The 25,942-nt window shown below is 54.1% G+C and overlaps 1 pseudogene; it reads left to right on the top strand.

Moving 5' to 3' along the window:
• Positions 1–13,448: 13,448 nt before the first annotated feature.
• LOC128949812 (cell division cycle protein 20 homolog) lies at positions 13,449–19,063 on the top strand (annotated as a pseudogene).
• Positions 19,064–25,942: the final 6,879 nt, after the last annotated feature.

Consider the following 25,942-nt stretch of genomic DNA (forward strand, 5'->3'; position numbering starts at 1 on the left):
ACTAACCCTTCAATATTTCATCTTATGGACTCATGCTACAGTGTAAGCTTTCTTAGTCAATCATGTTATGACACACGAACCTACAGCACTGCATCCTAAGCTTCTTGTTTTCCATTGTAACTACTTTTATTTTTTCTAGATCTTGGACTCTAAAACTCCAAACTTTCCTCCACTTCAACATTCGTCCCCTTGTCTCTGCTAGAAACTAGAAATCCTCATTCTCGTTTCTAGCACCTAAGTTTGGAAGCCCTATCCAAGGTCTCAGATCAAATCCTGTGCTTAATTCTAAGCTTTGCTGACAAGACCAAAGGTCTGAGATTTCCCTGCATTTGGGTTTCCCACAACACTGATGCTGTTAGTTCCACAGTGCCCGGGATCCCTCTTGCAAGTCAACTCTGTCAGGATCAAGGCGGCTGCCGGGTGGCTGCTTGTGGCCTCTGACAGCCCATTGCCAAGGGCTTGCCAGCGCCCCAGCCCCTCAGGGGCTGCCCCAGCCCGGCCAAGCTGCCCGGCAGCAGCGCCGCAGCCCCACCGCAGCTCCAGAGCAGCCCTATCCAGAGGCGCCTGGGAGCCCTCAGCGAGGCAGCCAGCAGCACACGGGCAGGAGGACACGGATGGCGCTTCCCGCCTGGCACAGGGCTTGTGGCCATCTCCAGGCACCGCTCTGGCAGGGATCCCTGCAGCCCCGGCCCCTGCCCAGCCGCTCTGTGGGCAGCACAAAGGCTTCAGCAGAACCACCAAAGGCCAAGGGGCTTCTGGCCGTTGCCCCTTGCCCGCTGCACGCCTGGGCAGCTGGCTGAGCACAAGCACCTTTTTCCCCCTCCTCCCCTATGCCCTACTGATCCTGGGCAGGAAAAGAAAGATCCTGGGAGTCTGTTTATTGTAGCACATTCCATATTTACATAATAAAGGAAAACAAAAAGAAGAAAAGAACAGTCTTGAACACAAGGAAAATCCCTGCTGGCTCAGGGCCCAGCAGACAGAGCCTCTGGGATAATCTCTCCATGGAGCTCCAGCAGCAGAGGCGGCCAAGCCCTGAGACAGGAAGCCTTTTCTTCCACGCCCTGCGGAGCCGATCTTCCAGGTCCTCCAAGATGGAATATCGAATTGTAGCTTCTGCCCTGAGAATGTGTAAAGTTTGAAGAGTGAGCCTTCTGACAGAAAGGCTGATGTCATCTGCCATTTCTTCAAATGCTGCAAGAGAGAGGAACAGAATCACGGTCAGATCCCGGATCGGCGGGGACCCGAGGAGAGCCCCCTGCAAGGGCCATCCCAGCCGGCTCTTGCCATGGCCAGGAGGGAGCAGGGAGCAAGGGGATCAGCCCGAAGCTGCTGGCCACGAATGGCCCACGGGGCCCTGAAAGCTCCGTGTGCTCTGCCCACGGGAGCAGAGCCCTCCGCAGCCGGGGCAGGGCTTGCGGCTCATCCCCCGGCAGCCCGCGCTGTCAGCCTGCTGCCCTCACTCACCAGTGCAGATCAGCTGCAGCTCTTGCTGCTGCCCCCTCAGGCGCCGCCCGGCCATGCCTGTGGGCACAGAGCCTGTCACGGCCCCAGCGACACAGCTCCCTGCCAGCGGCGCTGCCGGCGCTGTGGCCACACGGGCTGCTGGCCCGGCAGGGCTCAGCCCGGCCCTCGCCGCACGCTGCCGCCCCAGGGCACGGCTGCCAGAGGGCGGCAGCAGCAACGCCCAGGCCAGGCGGGGCTCCACGGCGCCCCAGGGCACGGCTGGCGCTGCCGGGGCAGCAGGCGGGGCCGGGGCCGAGCTGCGGCGGGCCGGGGAGGGGACGGGCCCGAGCTCGGGACTCACCCATGAACCTGATGGCCGCCTCTCGCTGGGGCTCGTGTGGGCTCTCCACGTAGCGCAGGGCCCGGCGCAGGTGCTCGGCCGCTCGGCTCCTGTCCTCTGCCAGCTGCAGAGAGCGGCAGGAGGGAAGGGTTGGTGCGGGCTCAGCCCCTGGGCCGGGCGCTGCCTGCGCCCAGCCCCGGCCTCCCCTGGCCGCACAGCCCTGAGGCGCGGCCAGCAGCCGCTGGCCAAGGGCTCCCGAGGGGAGGGGGCAGAAGGCCGGCTGCTGCCCGGGGAGCCGCGGTGCCGGCCCGCGCCGCAGCCCCGCCGGGCCGGGGCTCCATGGGCACCCGGCTTGGGGCCATGGGAGCCTGGAGCAGAGCCCGCGCGGCCTCTGGCTGCAGCAGTGGGCAGGGGCACAGCTGCCAGCCCCGCACACTGAGCACCGCCCTCAGGGCCCTTCTCCAGGCTGAGGATTCTTGGCTGCTCTTACCAGGCTCTCGCCGAACCTCCATGTGTGATCCACCTGTAGCGTTTGTTCGAGATTCCTTCTCTTCAGGAATCTGGCTGCAGAATGCAGTACTACACAGGAGGCCTGGAGAGCAGCAGAGAGGCACAGATGGCCCCACAGGCCAGTGCCACAGCCTGCAGGAGGCTGCAGCCCACAAGGTGCCAGGGCAGGAGACAGCCCAGCCCCTTCCCAGGGGGACAGCAGCCGGCCACAAGTCCTCACCTCAGCAACAATCTGATTTTCATCATGGCAGTGGAAGTAGAGTGGGACCAGGCTCTGGCGCACGTGGGACTTCAGGGCCTTTCTTCCACCTTTGGTTAATGAGTCCAGCGTCTCTTGAAAGACACACATGGAGCTCAGCTGCACCTAGCTATCATCCTGTATGAAAGGAAGGGCAAAAGACCTCAGCATCAACTGCTTCAGGTCCCCCAGGGCACAGGCCTGCATTTCCACAGGGCACCAAGGGTCCGGGCAGCAGCCAGTGGCCGTGGCTGTGGGCACAGGGCCTTACATGGTCAAAGAGTGGCAGGAGCGCCTCAGGCAGCTGCAGGGAAATAGGGATGGGTATTAGGGCACCATCATCCAGGAGCAAATATCTTAAAAGAAGAATGGTCATCCCGATCATGTCGCTATCATTTTCCTGCAGGAGCTCCACAAGACTTCCAGTCAGGCTCCACATTTTTTCAGCCTGTGTGGAACACAAGTTTGTGAAAGGCCACCCTGCTGCCGCATGGCCCAGAGGCCAAAGGCCTGTCCCGAAGCACTGAGGCAGCTGAAGCGGGAGGCAGGAGAGCTGGGAGCAGCTGCCCCAGCGCCCGAAGGCCAGGCAAGGCCAAGCGACTGCGTTGCCCCGCCCCACGCTGCCTGCAGGGCTTCAGCCACTGCCCCCTTCTCACCATCAAGGGATTCTTGCCCAGCACTACGAGGCCTCTGAGTGCCAAGTAACGCCTGGCCATGTGCTCGCTCTGCAGGTTCTGTGCCAGGATCTCCAGAACACTGTCACTGCATTCCCTCAAGTCCAGGCACTCGAGGACCTGAAAGGCACAGGGCAGTGACAGGGAGCTGGCCGGCAGGAGCCCGGAGCCACACAGGGCTGGGCCCAGGCAGCAGCACAGGGCACGGGCACCGTCCTGGCAGCTGTGACTGCGAGAGGCCAGAGGGTTGGGAGGCAGCTCAGCCAGGCAGCGCTGGCCTTGAGGCTCACCTCCACAAGGAATGCCAGAGCAGGGAAATCCCAGTATGGCATCTCTTCACCGAGCATGGCGAGTAGGTAGAATGCAATCCTGGAACAAAAGTGTATGGCTGAATTGCAAAGTATCCTGACGAGAGAAAAAGGAAACAAGACCCTGAGCCAGTGGGGCAAACCTCTCCCAGGAGTGACTCACAGAGTTCTCATCTTTCCCCACCACCGTTCCAGCAAGGGGGCCTGGGCCATTTGGGAGTTGGTTGCTCATGGGCACCCTCCTGTCCCAGCCTTTTCCAGCCTGCTTGGCCGTCCCTCAGTGACAAGGCCCTCTGGCCCATGACCACGGGGACTTTGTGGGACACCTGGGCACAGAGCACAAATGTGAGAGGCAGTGGGGAGAAGGGGATCTCACCTGGCCAGCAAACCCACGGCATAGTGGTGGGTGTCAAGAGAGAGCAGCGTGTCCCAGGCACACCTGCGTTCCATTGCCACCACCACATCCTCACAGCGGAGAAGGCAGAGCAGGGACTTCAGGGTCTGCACTGCAAACCTGTGTGCACAGCAAAGCCCAGGTCACACTGGGAGCACTGGCTCCTTGGCAGGCCACATGGTAGGGACAGGAGGAGTGGGATGGAGCACCTGTTGGGGCTGGTGGCAAGGCCATGCTCTTCCTGGCATCCCTTCCAGAATGTATCGACCTCCTCTGCATATCCAGAGTGCTGAAGAACACTTGGAAGAGGAGACGCACAAATAGGCAGGGGAAATACACCTTCAATATCCGTGGCAGACAGGGCACCTGGAGGATCTTCCGCATCACCACAGTTGCCTGCAAAGGACAAAGCCCCCCAAGACAGCGCTCAGTGCCGAGGTGTGTATGTGGCAGGGCCCAAGCTTAGCAGGGAGAGGCCCCGAGAGACCTTGGCAGGGGGAGCACGGGGCCTGGTGGGGCTGAAGCTGCCCCTGGGCCAGGTTTCAGGCCAGCGCCTGAGGCAGGGAGATGCAGTGGGGGAAGGAGGAAGGAGAGCTGCTGGAGAGGCAGCCCTGGGGCCAGCAAAGGCCAGTGTCAGAAACTCACAGTCAGGCCAAAGACACCCATTTCGTCCCCATCGGAGGTGCACGTGCTGTGCTCTGGCCAGCTCCCCAGCACATCCAGGAGGATCAGCAGCGCTGGCTCTGCAATCCTGAGCAAGCACATGATGGTCTTCCACATGGCCATGGCATGTCCACATATGCAAACACACTCACACAGCCTGATTTCTGGGAAGGGGAGAGACTGTGCATTACTCCTGAATTCTGCACAGGGGCAGAGGGTATTCCCACGGGGAGAAGCTGCAGAGCACCTGCCAGGCCAGTGGGAGAAGGCAGAGACTGCTGGAAATGGGGCGGCCACAAACCCACCCATCACTGCCATTCCAGCCTCCTTTCCATCGCCCAGCTCCGGGAAAGGGGGACGGCATCTTGTCTGCTCTTGGGCACCGTGAGCGGAGGGTTACACGTTTTCCCAGCTCTGTCTGAAACTCGGAGGGTACAGGGACACTTCAGAGTCCCCCTGCATAGGCTGCTTCAAAGGAGGAGTCCTTGGAAGCTCACCGGCACTAAACCCATCCTTTAAACAAGCTTTGCTTTGCAAGAGTTTGGATGCTCCTTGACTGTTCCTGCAAACTGCAGAGGGAAAACATGTTTGCAGTGCCAGGACTGTCCTGGGATGTTGTGTTGTTTCTGTAGAAGTTGGACTTTTCTGTTCCCCCTACAATGTAATGGTTCTGCGCTGGTTATCTTCCCCTTCCCTTGTGCTGCCAGTTATCCCAACTCCTTCCCAGTTGCCTTGGAGACTAATGTATCCTTTCTCAAATCCCTCCCCGGTGCCCTGTCCGTCCCTCGGCGCTCGCACCCTTCTCTCTAGAGACTTCCAGCCGGAGCGTTGAGTGATTGGTTCAGGGACCAGGGCCCCACCCTCACGTTATCCCCATTGGGGTTCTCCCTAAGTCAATCTTTTGTATCCCGCTCCCCTCTGAAACTCTATTGGCCAGAGGGTGGACTCCTCCCCTGTCTCCCTCCCTCCTTAGAAGCTGTTGCAAGTGTCTCTCCCCTTCCCCGTGCGGCTGTCGGTTCCCCTGGGACCCAGTGAACCTGGATTCCCCGCAGCTGGAGAGCGCTCTCTTCTTTCTGCTGGCTGCAGCCATAAGCCGTGCCACGTCCCACCGCAAGGCGTGGCTGCTGTCACAGCACAGGGCGTTTGCCTTAGGCGCTGTCCCGAGCCACGGAGATCGGGCCAGTGCTGCCCTGCTGCGAGCGGTGCTGGATAGCTGGCCGGGCCGTCCGAGAAGGACAGTCCTGGCCCAGCTTGACCGCTTCACTGGGACATGGCTGCTGTTAAAGAGTGTAAATCCCACTGCTCACAGAGGTCCCTCCTGCAGGGCCCTGCGAGCTTGGCACTATCACAGCAAGAAGAAATCTGCTGCAGGAAGCTGCATCCAACAGTGCCTGCACAGTTGGTGGGAAGAGGGGAGTTGTTTTTAAGAAGCATAAAGAAAAGGGGAGCATAGAGAAAAAGAGTGCCTCCTGCTGTCTCTTGAAATCTCCCCCAGCCTGAACAAGCTCTCTTTGGGGCTAAAGACTCCCAGAAGCAGAATGGGGCAGTGCCTGCTGTAAACACAGCATCTTTGTGATGTCTGCAGCTGCAGGTGTTCGTACACTTGACATTTTGTGATAAACAGAAAGGACATTTCCTTCCTACTTACTTTGCAAATCTTCTAGGGAACACACCAAACTCCAGGCAGTCATTTGCTGTGATGTTTTGTTCCCTGAATAACACAAAACTCCCCCTTTATGTCAGTGTTGCTCTGGTTTGCTGGGTCAAAATCCACGTCTGGCCTGAGGGAGATGAGTCATTTGCCCGGGTGCTTCCACTCCTGCTGCACATATAGAAAGAAGAAATATGGGGAAAGTACTATAACAACATATATCATGTAATCAGGTGGTAAAAAAAGGTGAGTGCAATTGAAAGTAAGGGTATTCTTCTTTAATTTAATGCAACTATATTTAGTGATATTAGTGGTTTGAGCATTGCTGTACATCCTCCCAATGTCTAGACATTATCTGGTTCCACCATGTGGACTCAGGAGAATGTAACAGCTCCATCTTTTCAGGGAGGAGGCAGCACTGGGACCACAGTGATTGTTTCACACAGTAGACCTGAGCACACAGTTTGCTCCAGCTCGGAGCATGGGCTCATCCCAGCCTAAGAACCCCTGAAGGCTAAATTATTAGAAACAGCATTACCACAGGATCTACAATGGCTATCATGAGATAATCATCACACATCTGGATTTTTAAGACACAGAGCATAGTCCGGTGCTTTCCAGTCCCTGGTGACATGACCTAATAGCAGCACGCCCCTGGAGCTGCGCTAGTGCAGCACTCTGTGCTGGGGGAAGGAGGCACTGCTGGGCTGGGAGAGCACACAATTGGCAGCCCATGGCTGTGATTTACACAAAGCTGTTTGTGCCTTGTAAATAGATTTCTTTTCCTTCAGTGGTAGGGAGCCAGGAGATGCATTGGTCAGCAGCAGAACAGAGAACATCTTGGTGCAGAGCCAGGAGCAGGGGAAGGACTGGAAGAAGCCTTCCAGCACAGGGTACTCACATGGCTTTTGAAATGAAGAGCTGCAGCAAATGTGGAAGGGTAAACAAGGCCAGGAAATCTGCTGCTGTATGAATGAACTCCCTGCTATTTATGATGCAGAGTTTCCAGGGATGTTGCTGTGGAGCTGGGCTCCTGCTGGGCAAATGATTCTTCCCAAACTGAGGTGGGTGCCATGTTATCATTCCCTGGCTCTACCTGTCCCTGTCTGGCTGCTCCTCAAAGCTCTGGCTTCAGCCCAATCTTCTGCCTTCTGAGCAGCAAGATTTAAATGGTCCTTATCATTCAAATGACTTGACTTCAAATTGAAATTTTAACAAGTGATTAAATCAGCTCCCTCTGATCTAATGGTGTTGGTGTCTGGGAACAGTGCAGCCAGGACTGAGATGCTCAGTACAGGCTGCAAAACCTGCTGGAAATGCAGGACAGTATTTAGGTTGTTTATGACATTCACCTCCCATTTCCTCATGCTGTTCTTTCACCTGTACTGGGTGGGCGAGGCTGTGCATGCCCTTGGAGCTGAGATGAACTTTTGGGGTCAGCTGCCTAATGGCCAGGAGGTGCCAAACTGTTTGGGTCACTGGTGTCCTCTGCCTGCCCTGCAATTCATTGCCACCATTTCTCTCACCTCTTACTTCTTCTCCCTGGTACCTCTGCCACTACTTCAGCTTCTCAAGCCTTTTTTTCTGTTTCTCCTCCCCTCTGCAAGTTGTCGGATCTTCTCTTCTCTTCCCAGGGAAGTGATGTGGGCTCATTTTCCTTCTCCAGTCTTCACACCTGGTTTGTTCCTTCCATGTGCTGGCAGGTGGATGTGGAGAAAACATCAGAGAGTGAACCAAGTCATTTACACCAAGAGAGATTAGATTATGTTATCACTGGGTTGTTTAGAATCATGGAATCAGAGAATCCTTAAGGTTGGGAAAGACCTTCCCAATAATCAATTCCAACCATCAAGCACCACCATCACTATGTTCACCACTAAACCACATCCCAAGTCCCGCATCAACATGTCTTTTGAGCTCTTCCAGGGATGGTGATTCTACCACTGCCCTGGGCAACCTGTTCCAATGCTTTACAACCTTTTCCAAGAAGAAATGTTCCCTAATTTCCAGTCTAAACCCCTCCTGGTGCATGTTGAGACCTTTTCCTCTTGTCCTGTCCCTGTTCCCATGGGAGCAGAGCCCCACCTGGCTCCACCCTCCTGTCAGGGACTTGTGGAGAGCCACGAGGCTCCCCCTGAGCCTCCTTTTCTCCAGGCTGAAACCTGGAGAAACTCAAACTCACACTTTGAGTTGATTCAGAGGAACCAACAAATCTGGTTTAGGTCCTGTTAAATTATGCTGGCTGTTCTTAGTAGTAAAACCCAGAAAACAAAGGAGATATGCCCAGCAGCTCAGTGTGGTGAGTTGTGCTAGGAAAGAGCCCACTCCAGACTCCAATGGCACAAGCATCAGCACCAGATTCTGCCTGGGATAACCTCTGTGAATTCCTCCCTCAACTTAGGCAGCTGAAATAATACCTGATCCACATGAACCAAATCTTGACAGTGGGTACAATTTTTCCCTACTGTTTCCAAACAAATATCAAACATAAACAGTGAGAAATTATTTCATCTCTCCTAATGAGTGGCAGCATGAGAACTCAGCAATATGTTAAGAGAAAATCTCCCTGGTACTCTGAATTACACTTCTCCTGGAGTGAAGCAAGAACCCTTGTGATTGAAAAACTCCCTTTCCAGACTCAGAGATTGTTTTTATAAAGTATTAAAAAAAAAAGTATAATGTTCCAAATCTCAGCCAGGAAAGCAGCGGTAATAATTCTTCCCTAATGCCTCTGAAATTAAGCTACACTTGGCCTGAATTTTTTCAATTTGGAGTGTATGTACACACAATATTGCTAAGATATCCCTGCAGTAGATGTGTGCAGTGTGTGCTGCACTGCCCAGCTGCTGGCTCTGTCACCCCAGAAACTGCTGCTCCATCCCCACGGGCTGCAGGCCCCCATGGGCAGGGCTGGGGTGTGGGGGCTGCTCCCCTGCGCGGCCTCCCCTTCACATCCCTGCCAGAGCCACGGGCAGCTGCGTGTGGCCCCTGAGCACGCTCAGGAACTGACCACTGCTGCTGGAGGTCTGGGTGCTGAGCCCCTGAGTCATCTCTCACTCGGACATGCTCACAAACAAAGGAGGAACAGGGCCTCAGTGGCCCGAAGAGCTGCCCACAGAACCAGCAGGACCTGGACGGGTGGGATTGCAGAAGTGGCGCATGGAGAACATCCAGGCAGGAGGCTGCCAGGGACTGAGGCTGGGGCAATGGGAAATCTGCAGTGGGAAGGAAACAACACAGCATCTGGAATTTTGAAACACAGCTAGAGATTTCCTGTGCATTCTGACTGAGTCACCAATGGTAGGCTGTGAAATTCCTTATACCTGTCTGGCCCTTGGGGCTGAGCTGTGAGATGAAGCTCTGGAGGGAGACCTGGGAGAGATCCTAGAGTGGGCCAGGGTTCCCCATGACAGAGCAGAGCCCGGAACAGCAGGAAGGGATCCATGGCAGCCTCGCTCCCCCTCTGCCCTTTCCCCACCATGGGCCAAACAACATCCTGAAGCACATGGTGAGAGAGCTGCTCAAAGGGAAGGGTGGGTGCATTCCCTCAGCCTTGTCCTGGGGCTCAGCAACCAAAGGCTCTGGCTGCATGTCTGGACACGCCGTGCCCGGAGCAGCGGGAAGGGAGCCATGGCAGTTTCGATGCCCTGCTGCTGCTTCCATGCCCTGCAGGGCAGTTTCCCCGCCTGGCCTGGCTGCAGCTTCTCCCCAGCCTCTGCAGAAAGGCATTGGGCATCAGCTGCCATGCAGCCCAAACTCACCAGGGATCCCCTGCATTTTCCCGGTCCCCTGTCACATCCTGAGGTGTGGCTGCTTGGAAGAGGGAGGGCCATAGCCAGCCCCAAAGGCCTGGGGGGATCAGGATTTTCCGGATCCTTATCCATGTCTTGGACAAGTATTGCCTCCTGAAGAGGCCACCTCCTGGATGTGCAGTGATTCCATCTGATCCAGCTGTGCCTCTTCCTTTCTCAAGGGATGGACAGAGGGGCTCTATGGAAGGTGGCATTTCCTGCAGGAAGGGAGGCGATGCCAGGCACAGCCACAGGAGGTAATTGCTGTGCCTCTGGGCCTGAACCCTGCTGAGGCTTGAGCTGCCCTCTCCGCTGCTTGGCACTGCGGGCACAGCCCGGACAAGACGGGCACAGCCCAGAGGAATTATCCCGAGCAGGCTCAGGGCACTCGGGTACTGAGCTGTCCTGCTGGGCTCCCTCCGTGGGAGACACGTCTGGAAACCTGGGAGCGGCTGCACGGAGTACCCATGGTGGGGAAAGGGCAGAGGGGGAGAGCAAGGCTCCAGGGTGTCCTGAGAGGGCCTGGCCATGTGCCCCTTGGGCTGTGGGAGCTGTTCCATGGGCAGGTGGGCAAGCAGGAGGGAGGGACGGAGGTTGGGAGCGACAGCTGTGGCACTGCAGATCTCCCCAAGCATTTAGTGAGGGTTTCCTGTGTGGGAGGGAGAGAGCCCCAGGGCCCTGGGCTACTCCAGCTGCCCCTCCAGGCATGTTGCACAGGACCTGCAAAGGGCGTGGAGAGTGACCAGGAGGCACAGGCTCCCACAGCCTTACCGGACCCCCTTGCAGTGCCCAGTTCCCCAAGGCAGAAGGGGATCCCAGCACACCATGGAAATGGTTGTGTAGCATCTGTGCTCCCTTCTCGACTGGCACGTGACTTGGATTACTTGGAAATGCTGGTGAATGGTACTTTGAAGACCTTGCCAGATGTTGGAGGCAGGTTCTGAATGTACCTTTGCTGACAGAATAATCCGTGTCAGTGTGGCAAGAGCTCACTCATGAGCCAGTTCCCTTACATTTCACTGAAGGTTGATCAGTTCTGGAAACCTTGCCCTGCTCCCTTCTGGAGCCCTGAGTGATCCCACAGGATCGCTGTCAGTGGGAGGAAGGAGCATTTAGCTGTCCATCCTCCTCCCGTGTGCAATGCCACTGTGTCCTTCTGTGTGCTCTGTGCAGCCACAGAGAAGAGCAGAGAGGGAAGGGCCCAGGGCTGTGCCCCGGGGCTGAGCCTTTCTCAGCTCATTTGCTGCCCCCAGGGAGCCTGAGCTGCTCCTGCTGCCTCTGCCAAGCCCTGGCCCTGCCTGGGGCTGGGTTTAGAGGTGCTGGCAGTTCCAGGGAGTCCTTTCTGCCCCGACTGCCCCGTGAGGGGCTCCTTCCATCCCAGTGTGGGGCCACTGCAGGCACGAGGTCCCCCAGGCCCTGCTCCTGAGTGGAAGGCAGAGCCAAGGGAGTGCCTTGGAGGGCACCAATCACCCAGGTGCCCTCACTGCCACTCGGGCCTGAAGGAGAATCTTCAGCAGTGCCATTGGAGCTGTTGTGTCCTGCCTTTCTTTGCAGCTGAGCCTGTTGGCAAAGGTGATCTGGCTTCCCAGCCCATATTCAAGATTGAGCCTCTGGGAGATGGTGAGGGTACGTCAAGGCCTTTCCCCTGGGAGAGCTGCCAGCTCAGAGCCCAAAGCTCAGCCAGGGGGGCATCGCTGCAGGTGCCAGGACAGAGCCATGCACGTGTGTGCCCTCGCCCTGCATGATCCACTCACAACTTCTGCTCAGCACTGGCATCTGTTTGGAGGAGGGTGGGCCCTGGCCCAGCTGAAAAAGACCCCATGATTTGTTAATTTTACCCAATTTTGCATAAGCATGAAGTCCTGAACATGCCATCAAAGTAATGGAGAATTGTTCCGTCTGTTAAGGTGTACTTTTTGTTTCTCAAGTGATGGGCCAAAAGGCCGGACAGAAGGAGGTGTTTCCACAACGAAGCAGAGGACGATTGGCAGCCCCTGCTGCAGGAAGGAAGGCCAAGCCAAACACATACATGGGCACGGGCACAGGCTCAGAAGGTAATTGCTGTGCCGGGCTCAGCAGGGCTCAGCCCTTGGCAGGGCTGTGTGGCTGCAGCTCTTCCTCCAGGGCCTGCCCTTGCACGGCCCAGCAACAGCCAAAGCTATGGGCACCTCTGGAGGCCTTGAGGCATCTGGAGCTCGTTCACAGCCCCGGCAAAAGGGAACTCGTGCACCAACGTCCCTCCCGCTGCAGCTGCTCCGGAGCTGGCCCTGAGTGCCCAGAGGCCCAAGGCACAGGAGCAGCCCCGAGCGGGAGCCCTGCCGCAAGCCCAGGGCCAGAGCCAGCCTTGGCTCCTGACTGGGCAGGGGCTGCACTGGGTCCTGACAGGGCCTGACTCTGTGTCCTGGGGCTGGGGGAGCCGTCACGGCGCAACAAGGGCCAGACCCAGAACCATCAGGGATGGGTTTGGCCCGTGTCCCTCCGAGCAAAGCCCTCCGCACAGCCCCTGGGCTCTCCTCCCGGCCTGCTGGGCTTTGTTGGGTGGCACAGCCTGTGCCAAGGGGCGGCAAGGTGCCTGCAGGCCCCAGCTCTGGGGGAAACGGAGAACGTCCTGCCCGCATCCACCGTGCTGCCAGCTCAGCAGTGCAGCACAGCACGGGCTGACCCTCCCCATTGCTCCCACAGGTGCAGCTGGAACCACAGCACGTGTTCCTGATGCCCAGAAGGGCCTTGGAAGGGGTTTCTGTCAGGGAACAGGCTGCTGGCTAAGGTTCCTGGCAGGCCTGCTTGTTTTGGAGCTCATCTTCATCTTATGCTGTGTCCGAATTTGGACTTGCTGGAAGAGAAAAGGGTGAGTGTTTAGTTCACCTTTCCCTCAAACAGCTTCTTTTGAAAGTCTACTGTACATAGGAAACATTGCCAGTGAGGCTGCAGGGTAGGTGTGGCCAGTCCTTGATTGTCCAAAGAACTCTGCGGAGGGTTCTGCTGCTGCCCAGAGCTTTCATTGGCCTCCTAATTGCTGGGCCTTGTCCTGGGGGGCCCGCTGGGGCTGCAGCCAGTGCTGGCTCCCACTGAGGCTGCCTGGCCAGGAGCAGCCCCAGGGGCACAGGGCGGAGGCAAAGCACGGTGGGGAGGAGAAAGAGCAGGGACGAGATTGCCCTTGAACGGCAGGGGAAGGGAGAATGTCGCTTATCCGAGAGAGCCCCAAAGAGCGGCCGGAAGGGGTGCCGGCTGATCAAGGACCCCCGAGGAGCGGAGGGAGGGCATATCGGCTGATGGAGTGTCCCGAGGGGCGGCTGGGGAGAGTGTGGGTGTCCGTTGGTGGGGAGGAGCGCCGGAGCGCTTGCACGATGCGGTGGTGGGGAGTCTCGCGGGGCTGTCGGAGTAGGCTCAGCCCGGCCGGCGGGTACGGCTAATGCCGCCCGCCCGCAGGACCATGGCGCAGTTCCTGTTCGAGGCGGACCTGCACGGGCTGCTGAAGCTGGACACGCTGATCCCGAAGGCGCCGCATGCGCGATGGCAGCGCGAGGCCAAGGAGAGCGGCCCCAGGCCCAGCCCCATCGGCGTGTCCCCAGTGAAGCCGGCCAGTCGCTCTCACAGCTCCAGCAAGACGCCGTCCAAGACACCCGATGAGCGCCGGCCACCAGCGGCAGGGGTTGAGTGCGGGAGCCTCGCCCAGGCTGCTTGTCTGTAGCCACGGGGCTCTGGGCTCCCTGCCACGCTGCCCTACCGGCTGCTGCTCAGGCAGGAGGAGCTGGGCTGTGCTCCTGGCAGCCACCCACCTCCTTGCCAGCATGAGGGGCAGAGCTCTGAGCACTGGGGCTGGCGAGCTGCTGTTCGCCCAGCTGAGCCTTGCTGGCACAGCTGTATGCTAGGATGAGTGTGGGCGGGACTGTCAGCTGACAGCTTTACATCCTGTGAGCGTTTTAGTATCTTCCCCTTATCTCTGGACTCTGGAATTGTTGCACTAGACCCAAGTGCACACGGTCCCTAACCAACTTGGTTGCAGGGAGGAAAATATAAGTTTGTTGTGACTGGGTGGCATGAGACCTCAGAGTCCTACTTGTCTGGTGGGTGTGATGTGGAGGAGTGTTGGGTTTGCTCCCATGAAAGCTCTAATACAGGCTGTTAAATAGCTGTAAGACAATATTTTCATATGTGAATGCAGGTAAATCTGGATCCAAAATTCAAAGCACCCCCACAAAGGCTGGGGGGGATCGCTACTTTCCCAACCGCAGCACTATGCAGATGGAGATGGCAAATTTCCTCCTAAGCAAAGAGAGGATGACCCTGCTGAGGATTCCCCTACCAAGAAGGTGAGCATGTTGCTAAGTTACAATTACTTCAACAACCGCTACTCCTTCCTGCCCCTTTACAGAGCAGTAAACTATAGGTTCTGTCAAGGGGGCACACAGGACTGACAAGTCCCAGCCATCACTACTTGCAGCTCTGGGCTTCAGGAGCCTAGGATGAGATTGAAGCTGTAGAGACTGCCATGCACTCCAAGCCTATGCTGCTTCTGGTAGCAAAATGTAGCTTTTGACTAATGAGGCTTTAAAATGTAGCAGGCAACAAAAATGCAAAGCTGTAAGCCTATGCGAAGTGAAACTGCTGGTGGTAGCTATTCTAGGACAATGTCTCCACAGGGAACACTTCTGGAATGTTTTACACTGTGTTCTGAAATCTGTTTATGAAGCGTTTGATCACTTTGTGGCTGTGGCTTTTCCCACTGACAATGACACTGAATTTGCCATTGTTTGAAAATGTGAGCAGGATGATGTATGAAAGTCTGAGGGAAAACTGCTTTGACCTGCCTCTGTGTGACTGACCCTTGCAGCACAGTCAAACATCTTCAGATTCTAAGAGAAGGGGACTTAGGTGTCTGTTTAAATTGCAGTGTGGGAATTGTTTTAAATGCATTGCACTGAGGGTGATTTGTCTCTGTAGGAGCAACAGAAAGCCTGGGCAGTGAATCTGAATGGTTTTGATGTAGAAGAGGCAAAGATCCTCCACCTCAGTGGAAACCCACAGAATGCTCCAGAAGGTATGATACAGGGTGTGTGTGAGCTGAATCAGCAGGAGAGGTCAGGTCAGGGGAACAGCAACGCAGAGGCTCTGTGTGTGGTCACAGGAGAAATCAACTGGTTTCTGAGAGCTGTACAGGCTGGAGTCTCCTTTCTTAAGGTTCCTGAGGTCAAGGGAGGGCATAACAGTTACAGTGAATTTATTTAGGAGAGTTGCTATGACTGCCAGTTGGTCACCTGTTACAGGGCTTGCAAGGGGCTTCAGGGTGAAGAGAGAGATGAGAATCTTGACCTCATGTTCAGAAGGCTTGATTTATTATTTTATGATATATATTACATTATTACTATACTAAAAGAAATAGAAGGAAAGTTCTCAGAAGCTAGCTAGGCTAAGAATAGAAAAAGAATGAATAAACAAAGTTCTGTGTCTCAGCAGAGGGTGAGACCCAGCTCTGCTGTGAGTGGTCAGTAAATCCAAATCTTTACCCAAGACCGATCCCGCATCCATCTGTTGCATTCCACAGCAGCAGATAACCATTGTTTACATTTTGTTGCTGAGGCCACAGCTTCTCAGAAGGGAGAAAAATCGTAAAGAAAGGATTTTTATGAAAAGATGTCGGTGACAGTCACCTGTACTGCAGGTTCCAAACCTTCATGAAGTCCGTAAGAGCACCAAACTCTCTGCTGTGCACTTTCTAGCTTAAACTGCAACTAAATATAATGGCATTCAAAAACCCAAGTGTTTGTTAAATTTGTTTCCATGAATGAGGAAATTGTAGCTCACCCCTGTTCAGCAGTTCATTCTGCCAGTGATTTTCGTGCACGGCAGGCTTGTGAGTGTTTCTCTTAGGACTTTATTTTCACTCCAAGGGATTCCTAGTTGGGTGAGCAGCACTCAGCTGGGAGGAAACTAACTCAGGTTAACAAACCTGTTCCCCTGCACACAGGCTATCAGAATAACCTGAAAGTGCTCTACAGTCAGAAAATGGCACCTGGATCCAGCAGGAAGAATAGCAGATATATTCCCTCAAAGCCAGACCGGGTCTTGGATGCACCAGAGATGTTCAACGACTACTGTAAGTAGGCTGCAGGGCTGAGTGCTGGGCATCCAGAACATTCTGCATTGGATTGCTGTTCCTAGGACAGTGTAACTGGGCTGTCTGTATTATTTTGTGTACCCAGGCTAGCACAGACCACTTCTGCAGTGTCCCTGTGTGGCCTTACAGGGACAGTGGTCTAGGGCACTGTGCAGATGCCTTGGAGCAGGGTACCTGGCCCCAGCAGCTGGGCACAGTGACACTCAGAAGGCTGCCCCTCACCTGTACGTGTGTGTGTGTGTGCACGTGTGCACCCGCACCTGCTGCAGAAGCACGGGTGAAGGACAGGGCTCTCTAGCCAAGCATGGTGTGACCTGCATTGCTCTTTCAAATTGTAGATCGGAATCTCGTAGACTGGAGCTCCCAGAACTTCCTGGCAGTGGCTCTGGACGACACTGTTTATCTGTGGAATCATGCTACTAGGGAGATTGTCCCCCTGCTGCAGATGGAGCATCCAGATGTTTACATTTCCTCTGTGTCATGGATTAAAGAAGGAGACTACCTTGCTGTTGGCACAAGTAGTGCTGAGATTCAGGTGAATGCAGGAGTAAAACTAGAGGTGTTTTCAAGGGAGTGAGAGAACTGCGGGGCCTGGGCACAAAACCTTGGCTGGCAGAGGAAGGATGCCATGCACCTGACTTGTCTTCCCTGGTGTGGGGTGGAACTGCCCAGTGTGCAAGGCAGGGTTTGGTTTGGGGGTTTTCTGATAAGCAGCATTACCTTCTGTGCTATAGTCATGAGATACACATTTTCTCTGTTCCCTTACTGAGAAAGCTGAATGCCAGAGCCTGTGCAGTGAGGTTCCTAGGGCATAGAAACAGGATTGGGTTTCTTCTGAAGAACTTTTTGCTTTGCCTCTCCAGCTATGGGACGTTGAGCAGCAGAAACGTCTCTGAACCATGACCAGCCATTGTGGCCGTGTGGGAACCCTCAGCTGGAACAGCTGCATCCTCTCCAGGTAAAGCAGTGGGTCAAGGGCAGTTTCCAGTTGTTGCAAACTCCTATCCCTCAATCTATGTGTGGCATGGGTTAGGGATGGCAGAGAGAAGTTTGTCCTGGCTTGGGATTCTTACCCAGCCTTATCTGTTGGGGCTGTGAGGAGAAGGCCTCTTTCCTGTATTGCAATTTGTGCTGAAGCTGTAAAGAGCTTGTGTGGGTGTTTCACTCACACCAACAAACCTGTGTTGCTGATAACACTGGCTGAAACCCAGTGGCAGGGATAGCAGTCTTGCAACAACAAAAATGGATTTGGGTGAAAATGTGCAGCCTGACCCTGCAAGCCTTCTCTTCTCTCTGCAGTGGTGCACGGACTGGGCACATCCATCACCACGATGTCCGAGTGGCTGAGCATCACGTGGCCACCCTTGCTGGCCACACACACAAGGTGTGCGGACTCAAATGGTCTCTGGATGGCCGCTACCTGGCCAGTGGAGGCAATGACGATCTGGCGAACGTCTGGCCATGCAGCCAAGGTGGGGATGGAGACTTTGCTCCTGTGCAGACCTTCACTCAGCACCAGGGTGCTGTCAAGGTGAGCACAGAGCTGCCACGGGCGGATATGTGTGTGCAAGGCAGGCATGCAGCACTGGCTGGGTGCAGGTTGCCTCTTGTATGTTTTAAAATGAACTCTCCTCTCTCAGGCTGTGGCGTGGTGCCCATGGCAGATGAATGTTCTGGCCACTGGAGGTGGCACTAGTGACAGACATGTCCGCATCTGGAAGGTGTGTTCTGGCACCCGCCTCAGTGCTGTTGATACCTGTTCCCAGGTGAGAGATGAACATCAGCTTGGAGACAAACACCTTCTGGCAGCACACCTCCACAGAGCTGCTGGCTCCTCAGGCCCAGAGGCACGGGGAAGGAGGGGGACCATGCTCGCCTCCGAGTGGTGAGCATCAGCACAAGGACCTCGTCTCACCTGTGTTACTGCCTCTTTGCAGGTCTCTTCTATCCTATGGTCCACAAACTACAAGGAGCTCATTTCAGGCCATGGCTTTGCACAGAATCAGCTGGTTCTATGGAAGTATCCAACAATGACCAAGGTTGCAGAGCTGCAAGGTAGGTGGATGTTGTTATCTTGTTGTTGCATTTCTAAAGCCCCATACTGTTGCAATCGTATTTCTAAAGTCTCATACCTTCTCGGTGATACTTCTTGGGGGCAGTTCTTCACAGCTCTGACTTCTTCTCCTGCTTGTTGCTCCTTCTTTGTCAGGGCTCCTTGTCAGCTCAGCTTGACTGGCCAAGCCCAGCCCCTTTTATCCCAGTTATCTTCACTAGCTACAGCTGCAGCCCAATTAAGGACATTGCAGCTGCAGCCATCAAAAACAACCAGGGCTTATCAGGGCAAGGCCTATATACAGATATTCAATATACAATACAGATATTTTACTAAGACTCCTACTATATTTCCCCCTTCTGGTTTACTTACAGATACTAAGACTCCTACTATAGGTGGACAGGGCCTGGGTGGGGGGGGCTGTCAGAGGTTGAAGGCAGCTGCACTCCTTGGTTTGAGCCTGCAGCATCACTGATACAGGACAGTATCCGGGGCCATGCTGCTAGGAGTGAAGCATGCCCACGGGGCTGTGGAAGAGATACCATTGATCCAAGTGTGTGCTTGGGGTCTGAAATCACGCTGCCACAGCCACTGGGGGAACAGCTATGCAAGCTGGCAGGGCTCATGGGAGCATACAGGAGTAAATGTGCATGTGCTGATCAGCTCAGCCCTGATTGCACATTCCTTCTCCTCCTCAGGTCATACTGATAGAATCTTGAACCGGACCATGAGCCCTGACGGTACAACAGTGGCCTCAGCAGCTGCTGATGAAACACTGTGGCTCTGGCGCTGTTTTCAGATGGATCCCATAAAGAAGAAGGAGAAAGAGAAGGCAAACAGTGCCAAAAGCAGTATTCCTCACCAGAGCATCCGCTGAGAGCACAGGATTGTTGTGGGGAGGGGGATATTTGGTTTACATGCTGTACAGTATTTTAAATGTTAATAAACTGCTTAACTTGACTTTTTCTTAATGGAGTTTGATGGAAGAAAAAGCCATGGCTCCTAAACCCAAGTCCTTCTCCCTGAGGCTGGGGATCTGGGCAAGGAGTGGAGACCTAGGTCTTAAGGGCCAGTTTACAGGCCCCTGAGCTTAGCATAGCCTAGCAGAAGGATGCTGTGCAAGGGCTGCACTTCTGTTTCTGTCCCAGCTAAGATAGATATGTCACCTGCCCCATCTAGATGCTGACCACAAGCACAGCAGCTCCACCACAGGCTCAACTGAAAGCACAGCATGGCTGTGGCCTCCGTTTGTGTTGTCCTGGCCTGTCTCACAAGCCCAGGGACACCTTCCTATGGCTCTGCAGGCAGATCTCAGTTTGTCTTGTTAGCTACAGGCAGCCATCACTGCCTGCCTATGGTGCTGGAGTAGAATAGCTATTGGAAAAAAAAGGAGGGAGGGAAATCTACAGCAACAGCTGTAATCACCCCAAAGGCTGGAAAGGGGCTGGCTCTGGCATAAAGCCTGATGCAAAACAAAAGGTTAGCTTACACTGCCACAGCCAGCCTGGATGTCATGCAAGAGCCATGCAAAGCACCACCAACCCTGTGCTCAGCCTTCAGTCACGTATTCTTCCAACAACTCTGATCTCCCTTCCCCTCCTGCTGACAGGAGGCCCTGGTGCCTCACTGAGGCTTCATGCAGGGGAGCCAGCACCAGGGCTCAGCTGACATTTATTGGGGCTTGACTCCCCTACACTTGTAAAAATGCCTTTTTTCCAGGCTGAACTGTGCTCCAGCACAGTTTATATATTTCCAGCAAGTTGCAGGAAATATATTTGAGCCCTCACCTGACCAACAACCAGCTCAGCCATGCTGCTTTGCACGATGGAGCCGCAGTGTCTGAGGTTGTGGGGCTGCACCAGACCCATCACGCCTGTCCTTCAGCTGCACCAGCATTGCCAGGGGCTGCTGGGGACACTGCACAGCTGATAAGCACCTTGGCCTGTACAAAGCAGCTCCACCAGGCCTGTGCCTCCCATCAGCCCTCAGTGATTAGCTGAGGGTGGATTATTAACTGTTTTCACCTTTCCCTCAGCACAGTACCACACTGTGCCCAGCACCAGCTCTGCCTCCTGAGCCTTACAGCAGCTGGAACCTTCAAAGGTTCCAACTTGTGCTCTGCCAAGGCCAGTGAGTGTGTAACCACACCCACCAGAGCACCCCCCCCACACACACATAAAGCTGATATGGGGGGCACAGTCTCAAAAACAGCCACTGAGCCAGCACCTTCCCAGCAGTGCTGCTGGTGCATCCCCATTTGGCCACTTGGGAAAGATCAGGAGGTCCAAGGATGTGTCTCCCTCAGACACAAATCCTCAGGCCACAGCTGTCTCTAAAGGGGAGGCAGGCAGGAACCCAGATGCAAGGCTGGGCTCTCACACAGAGCTGTGCTGTTGTTGTAGGAGCCCTGTCCCACAGCCCTGCACTTGGTGCTGGGAGTTAGCACAGACTTGCCCTGTAGGGCCACAGCTGATTAGGCCTTCCCTGGTCCCTGACCTGGAAGGAAAGCTTTATATGCCAAAAAGTTCCTGTCATTTTTGCAGTCCCATGTAAGAGCAGCTCAGCTTTCTCACAGACTCCTTCTTTCTCCTTAGCACAGGCCCCACACCCAGATGCTGTGCATTACACAGCCCTTAGAGGACCTCTGAGCATTACCAGAGGGTAATGATACTGCAGGGTCTTTGACCCCATGCTGGTCTCTTACAGTCCTGGAGTGAGGAGGAGCAGAGGAAGGAAGTGGGCACTGATCCAGCAGGCCCAGTAAACACAGCCCTGTGAGGTGTGAATTCAGTTCACAGCATGACAGCATATTAATTACCAAGTGCCATGGCCAGCCCATAGAAGAGCACAGCTAACAGTGTTATGAATAAGAAGCTTGACTAGGCCAATATTCCAGCAGCAATCAATTTATTATTTAATATGGTAAAGTATGAGCAATACAGCACTGGGTACAGTGGGGGAAGTTTTCCTTCCAGCTGCACACCGATAATTGATGGTTACAGGTATTTATAGGGGTACTCATCAGTTTTTTTTCAGCAGTTTCTATTTCCAATCTTTTACTCATCAGCAATTTTTATTCCAAATTATTACATCACAATTCTATACACTATTGTGATTTTAATTTCTCAGCATGTATCTCAAAGGAGTATCCCCAGATGGTAACGGTCCAGTTTCCAAAAGAAAAAAGACGAATCCCATCTGATGGGGTCCGGCTCCCCAGATGTGTGTCCACCTTTTAATTGCAGAGACTCTAAATCTCATAACAGTGATGTCCAGCTTCCCTTTGGTCGAAACCATAAACCCTTGAGGTGATGTTCATCTTTCTTTCTCAAGCTGTTTTTCTCTGCTTCAATAAGGTGTGAGATAAAAATATTTCCTTTATATATATTCCAAAGCTACAGTTTCAAGGATACAAGTAATATTCTAAAATTATACTTCAAAAGGTTATTATTGCAGAGCTTTTTATGGATTAAATGCAAGCAAAAAGCAACATTTTTAACACCTTAATTCCAACGCTCCTAAATCAATTAGGGTTAATTGCAAACAAAAGATAGGTTCACAGGCCTTTTTCTGTGCTTTATTTTCCTCAGTTATTACTAGAATTCACAGCTCTCCCATTGTCGGGGTCCACACATTTTGCATTCACAAATACACACATCGCCTGTTTGTGCCTGACACAAAACACAGCTTTGCATCTCACAGCCAAGAAAATGCAATCCTTGCTCTTCTGACACAGCTCTCTCTGTTCATGATGTGGGGCAGCGAGTGCTGATGATGTGCAGGAGCTGATGCGAGGGACAGGGACGAGGACGCAGCAGGCACAGTGCCAAGCTGACAGAGGGATGATCTCTGGCAGTGGCACTGAAGGAGAAGAGTTTGCAGGCAGGACAGAAAATGGCTCTTTGTTTCACCTCTTCTTTCGGTGCTGCTAAGAATGTAGCCTGGAGCAAGCTGGGAACACCAGAGCCTGGAGCCCTTTCCAGGCAGGGCTGCATCAGACACAAACCAGCAGGGGACTGAGGAGCCCCTGGGGTGGCAGTGAGCAACCTCGGGCTCTGCTCACTGCTGCTGGCATTTTCTATTGAACCATCTCCAAGGACTTCTGTTGTGCTCTGTATTTCTAGGGGTTTTCCCCCTTGGTTTTTTTTTGTTGTTGTCTCCTGCACCTTTTTTCCTCCAAATTTTCCTACCCTGTCAGCAGCAGCCCCTGTCCAGAACTGGCTCTAAAATATCAGCAAAGTAGCTGGGAACAACAATGGGTGGAATCCTGTGGCTCAGGAATTCATATGCCAGAGCCCTGCCTGTGCCTTATGCTTTGTCAGGACCTCCTTCTCTGTGCAAAAACTAGGGATTAGTGGAGTTTTTTTGCCGAAGACCTCCTGAGAAGCAAATGTTGTGCTAGGTTTCTCAGGAGTGTATCCGTTAAGTTCATTGCTGGCAAACAGAAAGCAAGGCCAGGGTAGCAGAGCAGCTGGGAGCTGGTCACTCCCTGCAAAGGGCTGGTGTAGGATGTGGCAACACCAGGTTCCAGGACGGGTGAGCAGGGTCAATGTGCTCAAGGTGCTGCAAATGAGGTTTGGGTTCACTTAGAGAGTAGTCAGGGCTGGTGAGCACTGCAAGATCCAGCTGCAGTCCCCATCCATGTCCCTTTCAGTGCTGGCTTTAGGGTGTCTGTAGCCTGGATCCAGAGCGCCCTGGGGGGCTCCTGAGGCTGCCTTTGCACTCAGGGTGAGGGTGCCCAGGAGCCCCTGAGGCCGGCAGTGGGGACCAGGGCTGGGGCTTGTGGCCTGACAGGTGTGGCTCTGGGGGCTGTGACATGCCAGGGCATGGGTCACTGTCACTGCCCTCCGCAGCCCTGGCTAGCTCTGTGATGCTCCAGGGACAATGGCAAGAGTGGGGATCTGGCTAGGTTAGGGTTTTGCCTGAGCCAGAACCTCTAGGCCAAATGCCGAGCAGTAGAGACCCTGGAGGGCCGAGTGAACGAAGCAGAGGAGGCTCTTCTGCGGCATAAAGTGCAGCAAATTCATCAGGAGAGGCGGGGGGAAGTGTCCCCCTGAAGCTCATCCCAGAGAGCAGAAGCCAGCAGGGATCCTGAGCCAGCTCTGCTGCCTTTGGCAGCACTTTGGCAAATGAGCTGCAGCAAGGGGGAGGCAGCAGCGACTGTGACTGCTGCAGGCTGGGGATGAAGGAAGGGCCATGGACACAAGTGCTGAGATGCCCCAAAATCCAGAGGGAGGCTGGAGAGCTGGGAATCAACTTGGCATTTCAGTGCCAAGCTCTCACAGGCACTGAAATGATGAAATCCCTTTGTGTGAAGTGACCTTTAAGAACTGACAGGGAGTTGCTGCTCGGATCAGCAGTAGCAGAAACTAAAATGTACAAACACTAGGAGATCATCTAATAGCCCCCACAAGCAATGGCTTCAAAAATGATCTCATGTATATATTATATTATATTACATTATATTATGTTATGTTAAATTATTATTATATTAATCAAAATATATAATATATAATATGCATGAAATTTAATGCACATGTATTTTAGGACAATTTCATTTTTTGATATATATTTTCATTTAAGATATATATTTGAAATAGTCTTTCAGCCTGGGAGAGTGAAGATTTACAACAGTGCAAAACCATCTGCCCACAGAGCAGTCAGCCCCCGGGTGCGTGCATGCACACCCACCCACTGTGCCTGCTCTTCTCAGCATCTCGGGGCTGCTGTTTGCACAGAATTGGGATGAATTTAACTCAACAGAGCCACGAGTGGGGTGTCCAGCTTGTCATGAACACTCATGTGGCAACGAACAACACAGAGCTCTCAAATCCCATTATCACAGGTCATTTCATTCCTGCTGGGCACTGAGGAACTCTTAAAAGACACAGAAAAGGGGTGGAAAACATTGGCATCATGCTACTGCTGGTGTCCTCCTGGAGGAAAATCTGTTGGGTTTCTTAAGGTGGTAGCTTTCCAAAACCTAAGAAAACAGCTCAGTAGTGGAAGCCCAATTCTGAATGCTTTTCTTGGCAAAGCTGGGGTGCTAACAATGGACTCTGTCCTTGGTCCAAATCACCTGCCCTCACCTGCAGACAAAAGTACTGTCACCACCAGCAGCAGCTACATCAGTCCATTTTCTCAAAAAGCTGTGTTAAATTTGGGAGAGGAAAGGAAAACACATCAGACACTGTGGATTAATGACAAGACTCTGAGGAACAGTTCCAAAGCAGAGGGCAGCAGCTTCTCTCTGGGCCACTCCTTGTGCCCCAAGGCAGCCGGGCTGCCCTGGCTGCCCAGGACCCTGCGCCCCGCGGGCTCTGCAGAGCTGCACAGCGGGGAGGCAGCTTCGGGCACCTCAGCCCCTGGGCAGGAGGGGCTGCTTGCTCTGCAGGGCTGCCTGGGGGCAAAAGCAGGGTGCTGGCCTTCTGCTCTTGGCCCCAGCCTGGCCTTGCAGGGCTAATGCTGTTCCCTGTCTCAAATGTGCTAGACAGACTTGTTTGTTTCCAGCTGTGCACAGGTGTGATTTGCACCACAAAATACTGAAGGACCAAGGCCTGAACAACAGACCCTGACTGAAGCCTCAACTACAGGACCTGAGCCAAAGCTGCCCTCTAGGTGACCTTCCCAACCCAATGTTCTATGTACCTGCTCCTTAACCAAGTGTTATTATCAAAAGGATTGTTGCATCCATTCACTGGTGAAACACATCGTCACCTTTCTGCATGAGGAAAATGGACAAGGCCACACCTGGCCTTGGTTCCTCCTTGAGCCCTGGCCAGGCCTGGGGAGAAAACCAAGAGGAGAATGACACCAGCTGTGCCCCCAGCAGAAGCTCTGGCACGTTGCTCGTCCAGCACTGTCAGAGCCGGGCCACTCTCACAGCGCACTCGGGAGCCTCGTGGCCGCCACAGGTGGAGGCACCGCAGGATTTCCCGGTTCCCGGCCGTGGCTCTGCAGGGCTGGGCCGGGACAGCTTCCCCCAGCTGATGTGCAGCTCTGGATGAAGGGGAAACCATTGGGCTACCTGGTGACGGATCTTCCTGAATCACCAGAGGCACCCTTTTGTAATAATGCTGAGGTGCATTGCTTAGCTTATCCTTTCCTGACTCTTTTTTGCACTTTTGCACTACAGTAAATCACACTGTTCCTTCAGCTGGTGTCTGTGTCTGCATCTCTGACCCTCCCCACCACCAAAACAAACACACAGCCAGTTTAGCACGAGACCTGCCTCTCTGCCAGCCCATCTCTTGGCAAACACTCCTGATGGCCATCTGCACAAATGAAATTCCCACTTTGCAACTTCCTTTGCTGCAGGCAGGTGAGAAATGAGCCACTCCCAGCTCTGGACACCTCCAGAAACAGCTGCTTTCAGCAGTCACAACCCTGAAATATCAACCTCCTTCCTTAACCTACCATTGGGAGCTCCCACCAAGAGGCCTTTTGTCCAAGGATACCCACAGAAGAGCTGGAGAAGGGAGCAGTTTGAAACACAACTGCTTCAGAGTTTACACCTGCCTTTATCAAATGAGCACACACCAACCTGTCCCAAAGGGAAAGCAGGCAGCAAAGAGAAGCTCCTCTCCCACAACAGCAAACTCCGTGCTTCCTTCTGTTCCAGCTGGAGAGTGGAGGCCATGGGCTGCAGCTCACTTTGGGAGGGAGCCCTGGGAATTGGCCTGGTCTGGGAGGGCAGCAAAAGGAATTCCATAAAAAGTAGGAAAAGATTCTGTGGAAGCATTAGGTTATGACAATA

Source organism: Melozone crissalis, unplaced genomic scaffold (genome assembly GCF_028551555.1).
Source record: "Melozone crissalis strain CALT ecotype California unplaced genomic scaffold, PUWL_Pcris_2 ptg000296l_1, whole genome shotgun sequence".
Lineage (NCBI taxonomy): Eukaryota > Metazoa > Chordata > Aves > Passeriformes > Passerellidae > Melozone > Melozone crissalis.